Source organism: Nicotiana tomentosiformis, chromosome 1, assembly GCF_000390325.3.
Source record: "Nicotiana tomentosiformis chromosome 1, ASM39032v3, whole genome shotgun sequence".
NCBI classification, from domain to species: Eukaryota; Viridiplantae; Streptophyta; class Magnoliopsida; order Solanales; family Solanaceae; genus Nicotiana; species Nicotiana tomentosiformis.
This window is the reverse complement of record NC_090812.1, coordinates 114753297-114762004: the sequence shown is the minus strand read 5'-3', so window position 1 is coordinate 114762004 and position 8708 is coordinate 114753297. Positions and strand designations below refer to the sequence as shown.

At 37.0% G+C, this 8708-nt stretch overlaps 1 long non-coding RNA gene across 1 annotated transcript; it reads right to left on the bottom strand.

Annotated features, from left to right (window-relative positions):
• Window positions 1-220: 220 nt before the first annotated feature.
• On the bottom strand, window positions 221-8480 carry LOC138892650 (uncharacterized). The gene is made up of 2 exons (XR_011408217.1): window positions 8297-8480; window positions 221-864 (listed from the first exon to the last, which is right to left on the bottom strand). It is a non-coding gene; the product is annotated as an uncharacterized lncRNA (long non-coding RNA).
• Window positions 8481-8708: the final 228 nt, after the last annotated feature.

The window sequence follows — 8708 nt, the reverse complement described above, 5'->3', positions numbered from 1 at the left end:
TAGTTCAGGAAACAAATGACTCCTAATCATGAAAAAAATAATTTGGATTTTAGGTTTTGATTTTTTTTTTTTAAATTATATTTTTAATTTTGTTTTCGAAAGAAAGACTTCTAAAAATTATTTTTCCATTCGTTTTCTCCTTTTCTAAATAAGAAAAAAAATATTTTTGGATTTTGAATGTTGCCTCTAAATTTTCTAAAGAGGGACTTTTATGAAAATATTTTGGATCTTTTTTTTTAATTTACGAAAGTACTTCTAAATAAAAGCGAAAATATTTTTGGACTTCAATTTTTTATTTTTTTATGACATTTACAAAAGAAAGACTTCTAAAGAAGAAAACGAATATTTTTGGATGACACCGCGAGAGAAATTGGTGATTCTGGTCGGCTACTTTTGCTGTGATGTTTCCCACATTTCCTGCCTTCGTTGTTGAGATCTTCGGCCACTGAGTGATCTTTGTTGTATTAACATATGATCTTATCTGAGGAGCAGAAGCGTACTGGTATCTGTTTTGTGGGTAGTTCCTCCAGTAAATGTACGATCTTATTAGCATGTCACTCCATCCCCCATTGTAAACTGATTCGGGAATAATTACTCCTTTTTTCCTATCCCATGTCCAAGTTTCTATTCTGATGAATCTGCCATATGTTTTGAATTTTTGAAACACTTTGTATGTGTATGCTTGTGACTTCCATCCCCATCGCATGTAATGATCTCATGAACTTCTTGATGCTTGCCTGAAAGCTCCATACACCCGACGAAGGTTCTCCTCGTCCAATCTAATTTTGGCCGAGAATCGTCTGCCCCTTTCAATTAAAACGAACCATCCTTCCCCGGAATCGATCAGTTCAAAAGATTTATCACCTGCAATAAAAATAATCTTGTTTTCCATGTGAACCCGGTGAAGAACAGAGTGATAGTAACAAGAAAAGTCGTTGGAACATGGTTCAAGTAGAGAGAGAGATCGCTCATTTCCCAAGATATAGATTTTTTTTGCATATAGTTGATATAAGAGATTAAATTTTGCAAATCCACCCATAAGGCACATTGGCTTAGAAACACAAAACCCTATATGATATTTTCATTTTAGCAAGAATGCAACTTATATACTATAACTATTTAGACTATAGTACGACCTCAAAGCTGATGAGTTACATCAATTTCCAAAATTCAACCTAAACAGTGAATAAGTGCTACATTATGTTACTTAGTACCTATCCCCTTTGTGTTTCCCTGTAAGAAAATCCAATGGCCAGTTTACCATCAATCATCAGACGAATGTAATAGTGAAACAAAATAATTTTTAGGTCACTTTTACATGTATTAAGATGTAACAACCTGACCGGACGTTTTGATACCTAGTGCATCATTCGATGGTTTGAGGCCATGAGTAGATTCACATCAAGTATTACGACTTGCACGTATGGTTGGAATTGAATTTCGGAAAGTTCAGAGTTGATTTGGGAAGAAAATTCTAATTTTAAAATCTTTAAGTTGGAGGGATTGACTAAGGTTTGAATTCTTAGTAAACGGTTTCGGAATCGGGATTTCAAAGTTATAATAGGTTTTTATGATGATTTTGGGTTGGGGCGTGTGTCCGTATCGGGTTTCGGATGATCCCGGGGCGTTTTGGCGCCTATTGTGGGGAGTTGGTACTTTGGAAGAATTTCATGAATTTGTGTTGAAGTGTATTTCAATGTCATCGATGTATGTTTGGGATTTCGAGCTTGGGAATAGCTCCGTATAGTGATTCTGGTATGAGGAGCGCGTCCCGGATGTGGATTTGGAGGTCTGTAGGTCATTTCGGGGTCATTTGGCAAAAGTTAAAAATTCAAAGGTTTTTGAAAAGCTTGATCGGGAGTGGACTTTTTGATATCGGGGTCGGATTCCGATTTATGAAAGCTGGAATAGGTATGTAATGTCATTTAGGACTTGTGTGCAAAATTTGAAGTCATTCTGGATTGATTTGGTACGTTTTGGCACAAGTTATATAATTTGGAAATTTGTAAGTTTAATTCAAAGCGTGATTCATGATTTCAATATTGTTTGGTGTGGTTTGAGGCTTCGACTATGTTCGCATTTCATTTTGGGACGTGTTGGTATAATTGGTTGAGGTCTTGAGGGCCTCAAGTGTATTTCAGGTGGTAAACGGATCAAGTTTGGGCTTGGAGGAATGCCGGAGCTGCTGCCATCTTGTGTAACCGTACCTGCGAGGGTTTGGTCGTAGGTGCGGACCCGCAGAAGCGGCCCGAAGGGTCGCAGAAGCGGTTCTGGGTGAGCTGGGCAGTACCCACATGTGCTAGACTTTTTCTGCATCTGCGATGGAGCAGATGCGGCCTCTTGGGAGCGCAGAAGTGGAGTGAAGCGTAGAAGCGAGGTGGATTTGCGCACTTGCGATGTCGCATGAGCGGGGCATTGTCCGCAGGTGCGAAGGGGAAGCCTCTAGTGTTTTTCGCAGAAGCAGTCTCGGTGCCGCAAAAGTGACGCCACAGAAGCAGCCTTTGGTTTCGCAGGTGCGAAAGTCGCCTGGGCAGAATGTATTTGTTAGCCAAATCAGTTTTTGGCTCATTTCACCTCCTTTCTCTCATTGGAGCCAGTCTTGGGTGTGATTTTGGAGTGCCATTTTGTCATCCTTCATGAGGTAAGTAATTCCCACATATTGTGAGTTAAATACATGGTTTATATATGGATTTAAACATGAAAATTATTTTTGAAGAAAAATCTATAAATTGGTATTTTTGGATTTGACCACGAATTTGGACATGAAATTGGGAATAAATCATATATTTGAGTTCGTAGTATTATGAGTAATGATTATATTTGAAAATTTTCGGAATTCTGGCATGTGGACCCGAGGGTAAATTTATCGACTTTTTGAGCGGAGTTGGAAATTTGTTATAAATTGATTTATAATGAGTATTATAGTATGTATTTATGGATTTGCATATTGATTGACTAGTTTTGGAGCGACTGGCGTAGATTTGGGTTGTTAGAGAGGCTTTGGAGCCGGTTATAGAATTTCAGAGCGAGGTAAGTCTCATGTCTAGCTCTGTGAGGGGGAAACTACCCCTAGGTGTTGTAATTGATATTTGCTACTTGTTGTGGGGGCTACGTACGCACGAGGTGACGAGAGTCCGTACGTAGCTATATTCATGTTATTGTCCGGGGTAGACTTAGGTTTATACCATGCTATAACTGTACTATTTGGGTTGTCTCTTACCTATTAGATTCCTTTACTACATGTTAAAATTTGAGAATAGACTTGTGTAGAGTGGTAGACTCATTATTGTAGAGACCGGGCGGACTTTATGATTTGCCACGGAATAATTGTACTCCTCTTACGAATTTTCCCCGCGTTGCGCTTTCCCATCGAAGGGCTTTCCCCAAAGCTTTCCTAAAACTCACATGTCCATTCGTGAGTGGGGTCAAGGACCTGTCAAAGCTTTTTATTCTTATGGGATCGGGTCGTTCGCCTCGGTAGGATAGATACATCTATGGTTCGTGTCGTTCGACCCTCGGTAGTGCGCACATCTTATGGGGTCGGGCCATTCGCCTCGACAGTTCTGTAAAATACTTCTATGGAATCGTGCGTATTATTTGTCAAAAGGCCAGTGTATCTGGGAGTTTCCTGATTTGAATTATGACGGCCCATGTGGTGAGGTCCATTATATATATACACTCCGGTGGAGGAGGTGACTGCTAATCGAGAGTTGAGCTTATTGTTGAGAGAAGGATCGTACCACATAATTATACTTGTTTAATTCGTTTATTTACTATATCCCATATATGTTTACTTCTTGTTGTATCTGTCTTATTGGACCACTAGTAGGTGTCGATGTCGACCCCTCGTCACTACTTCTCTGGGGTTAGGCTGGATACTTACGGGGTAAGCGTTGATTTGCGTACTCATGCTACACTTGCTGCACATTTTTGTGTAGGTACATATATGTCTGGTGAGATTTTGGGCGCAAAGACGTGGCTAGTGCGGAGACTTACCGTGAGCTGCATTTCATGTTACGATTCGCAGCCCGCAGAGTCTCCATCATTGTTATTTTTGTATTTCTCCTTGTCTAATTTGTATTTTCAACAGATGTTGTATTTTATTTTATTATTTATCTGATGTTCATGCACTCGTGACATCGGGTTTTGAGAGTGCTTTTGGGTTTTTCCTTTATCGCATATGTGAAACCATTTTCAGTAACCCTGTAAATTCTATTTCTTACTATTTAAATGATAAAAAAATATGGTTTCAAAAATACTAAAATGAGTAATTAAGTTGGTCATCTATTGTTGGCTTACCTAGCAGTGGTGTTAGGCGCCATCACGACCTTAATGGATTTTGGGTCGTGACATAAGATATTGGCCAACCACCTGAAGAAAGCAATAACCTGGAGTTTTTCCAATAACATCAATTGAAAATAACAACAGAAGTATATACTTAGATAATTTTCTAAGGCTCCCATTATCCCCAAGTTTCGAAGACTGTGGTTGTACCTAAGGGTTATGGCTGTCCAACGGGACGGGACGGGACAAGACGGGACGACATTTAGCCAGGACGGTGACGGGACGGGACGAAATGGGACGGGACAAATATGATGAAACGGTAGGCCCATCCCGTCCTGCTAACAAACAGGACGAGACGGACGGTAGGCCCATCCCATCCCGCTAACAAATGAGATGGGACGGGACGGGTTCGCGGGCCTTAAGTGCCATTAGCATTGAGTTTGACAACGGATATTCTTTTGGCAATGACTAAGTTTTTAAAGTTTGCAACATCTAATTTTTTTGACTTATTCAATAAAAATTAAACGAAAATTAGGAAACTAAGTAAAGAATTATAAAATATTAAAACAAAAGACTTGTAATAAAATATTCTAGCAATTATAAATATATAATAGAGTTATAATTTATTTAATATAATTTCGAGTGTAAGAGAATTCATAAAACAAATTCAACGCTTAGAGCATTTTATTTTATTAATAGAACTTTCAAATCTCACATACAAATATAATTCTTTTGAAGAGCACCTAATCTATGCAGCCACCTTCTAGGAAGGGTTCTGTTTGAACTTTGAACTAGGCCTCTTAGTAGCCAATAAAAAATTATCATACTAATATTTGTAAGCTCCTATATAACTTCGTTGTAACTTATCTATAATTTCTCTCGGACATTGTTCTGGAATTGGCAATGTTGATTGATGTTCCATGAGTTCCATGTCGTCATCGCTCCCAGTGCTAAGTATCTCATTGTATTCTTCTTCTTCCCTAGTGGTTAATTTTTCAAAACCAAGATTTTTTCTTTCTGAATTAATCCAATCTCTGAATAATACGGAAATCTCTAGGCTGTCCTCTGCTAATGAATGTCTATGATCTCCGATTTGAAATCTTGCCGCGCTAAAAACACTCTTCGATGCTACTGATGATGCTTGAATAGCAAGGATATCTCGGGTCATTATGGAAAGTGTTGGAAAAGCCTTGCCACGCTCCCTCCACCATGCCAAAAGTTTTTCGTTGCCTTCTTCGTCTTTAATACTTTCCAATCCTTGATTAAGATAAGAATCAAGTTCATCATCAATAGAGGAATCAAAACCTATTATATCATCCATATCTTCCCATAAAACTTCTACTCTAGACTTAGAAGTATAAGGAGCAGTTTCACCACCTGTTATTTCCATAGATTTATATTTATCAGACATTGATCTAACATAAGAATATATGTTTGCTTGGCATTCTTCGAGAGATGATTGTTCATTTTCTTGAATTGCTAAATTCTCATAAATTTTACGAACCAGTCCCTTTGCACCTCTTAATTTTAAAGATGGGTTAAGTATAGTAGAAATTAAATAAACTTGGGGAATAGGGAAAAAATACTTTTTAAATTTTGTAATCATTTCATTAATGGCCGGTGCATAAGTTGGATTAGTTTTATACTTACCAAATACAACAGAAATTCTACAAATATACCATAATATTTGTGTAATAGTAGGATAATATATAACAGAAAATTGTTTTGTAGCATAATAAAATTTTTCTAAAAATTTAGTAAGCTCTTTGATCTGATCCCAATCAGAATCAACAATTTGATCAGCGAGAATACCATTATGCATATTAAATACCTTTTGTATAGGCACCCGATAATCATAAGCAACTCTAAGCATTTCATAAGTAGAATTCCACCTGGTACAAACATCTTTTAGAACTTTTCTATATGGAAGGTTAGCACTAGCACACTGTTGAGCAAATTCACGAATTCTACTCGCTTTATTAGCCCGGAAAATATAGCCGCACGCATGTTGTACTTTACTACAAGCATCATAAAATAAATTAATACCATCTTTTACAACCAAGTTAAAAATATGGCATGCACATCTAACATGAAAAATTGCAGGATTAATTAGACAAAATCTAGTTCTTAAACTAGTTGCTGCAGTTGTGTTAGCAGAAGCATTATCTAAGGTGATAGTTAAAACTTTATCAATGAGTCCATAAAAATCAAGTATTTGTAGAACAGTAGTTGCAATATATGCTCCAGTGTGTTTTGAATCAACAAATTTATAACCAATAATATGTTTTTGCATGTTCAAGTGATGATCAACCCAATGACATGTAACAGTTAAATAATCACAACCATTAGGACTACGACCTATATCAGATGTGATGGACACTTTACAATCTAAGTGAAAAAATACACAACGAATATACTGAAGATATTCGGTTTGAAATTTAAAAACATCATTTCTAACTGTAGTCTTAAGAAAACCTTGAAAAGAAGGATTATAAGTTTCTTGTATATAATGAACAAAAGCAGGGTGAGAAGGAAAGGTAAAAGGTAAGCCACATACAGCTATCATTTTTGCTAAGTTCTCACGATCTCTATCTTTGTTATATGGGCATAAAATCGTACCAGAAGCAGGGTCAAGCTATTGTTGTAAAAAATTAGAACCCCCGCCAGATATACTAGGAGTGCTAGTACCAGTGCTAGGATCCGGTATTTGTCCGGCTTCTATTTTAGCTTGTATCCATAAAGCTTTGTGGTCCCTATCTAAGTGCCTAGATAAGCCCCCCGTCCCACCACTTTTGGTGTGCACAAATCGTTGCTTACATATTTTATATGTAGCACGTTGATTGACTTTATCATGTTTAAAAAATTTCCATACAAGTGATGTTCGGGACGTTCACCCTTAGGCTTACCCCTTACAGGAGGTACATGGGGTAAAGCTCCAGATCGAGATTGACTCTGAGTTGGAGCTTGTGTTACGGGACTAGTGGGTGTTTCATCTAATTCTTCTTCCTCATTTTCTTCATCCTCATTTTCTTCGTCCTCAATAAAAATATCCTTGCCAAATTGTCTTTGTAAAGTTTCATGATCTAGTTGTTCTCTGAAATTAATATTATAACATGCGGGGGGTTGGGAAAATGAAGTTTCATCAACATGAGTCATTTCATCTATATGTTTTCTAATTATAAGAGAAGGGCTAGGATTATGATTACTACTACTTTCACCTTTACTACTTTTTTTACTAGTTTTTTTAAATACGCCAAATACATTTTTAGGTTCCATAATTTAAATACGAAATTAAATTTAAAAAGTTAACACAAAAATTAAAAACACAAATGAAATACGAAAATAGAACACGTAAAGTAAACACAAAAATTAAGCACTAAAATAATGCGCAAAAAATATATATTAAAATTAGGAGATGGAACGAGTGCACCGTGATTAAATATTGAAACTTGAAGAAATTGCCCAAACTATTGCTCCAAATACTTGATAAATTAATTTGAAGCTTGAAAGTTGCTCCAAATATTTGTCCAAATACTTGAAACTTATCACTTGATTGCGAGAAAATTGAGAGAATAATATAGATAGAATGAAAGGGATTTGAGAGAGAATAATTTATTTTCGTGGGAAGAAATGAAGAAGGATTGGGGGTATTTATAGTAGAAAATAGGGCCAAAGTATAATTTAATAAACTTATGGATTATATTAAAAGTTTGGGGGTAGGGGGTGTTTTGGTGGGAGTGGGGGCCAAATATGGCCGTTGGAAACGGCTATTTTTGCAATTATAGTCGTTGCCCAACGGCTATAATTTAAGAAAAGAGACGCGGGACGGGACGAAACGGGACGAAATGGCCATCCCGTCCCATCCTGTGTCCCGTTTAACATGGGGGCATCCCGTTTAAAATTAAGTGGGACAGGACATCCCGTCCCGTTGGACAGCCATACTAAGGGTTGGCCCTAGAGGGATTTCTCGTCAGCAACAAAAAAAATTCTAGAAATATAGCATTGCACTCACTCTCTTGCGTGAGCTTTCGATCCAGTATTTGTTTGGCTTTGAAAACCTCAAAATACCAGCTTTGACCACAGTTATAGCATCATGTCCTGCCAAAGCGGCAAACATATGTATAGAAGATCAGAGATATTTATCTTAACAGTAGTTAGAAAATCTAAGATACTGTTGTATTACCTCATTGTATTTTGAGCATACTAAAAGTATGATATAAATTTCTCAAGTACCAATATTCAAACCATAACTCAAATAATGCTAAATCGATTATTATCATCCAGAAAGGAAAATACCATATATACAGGAAATGTCCCAGAACAGTGGGGGAAGCAACTACAAGTTGGAGATCTCACAGGATCAGTGTCTAGCTTGAATATGTTACCTATGTATCTCTTTTTGGTATATATGAAATGAAAGAAAT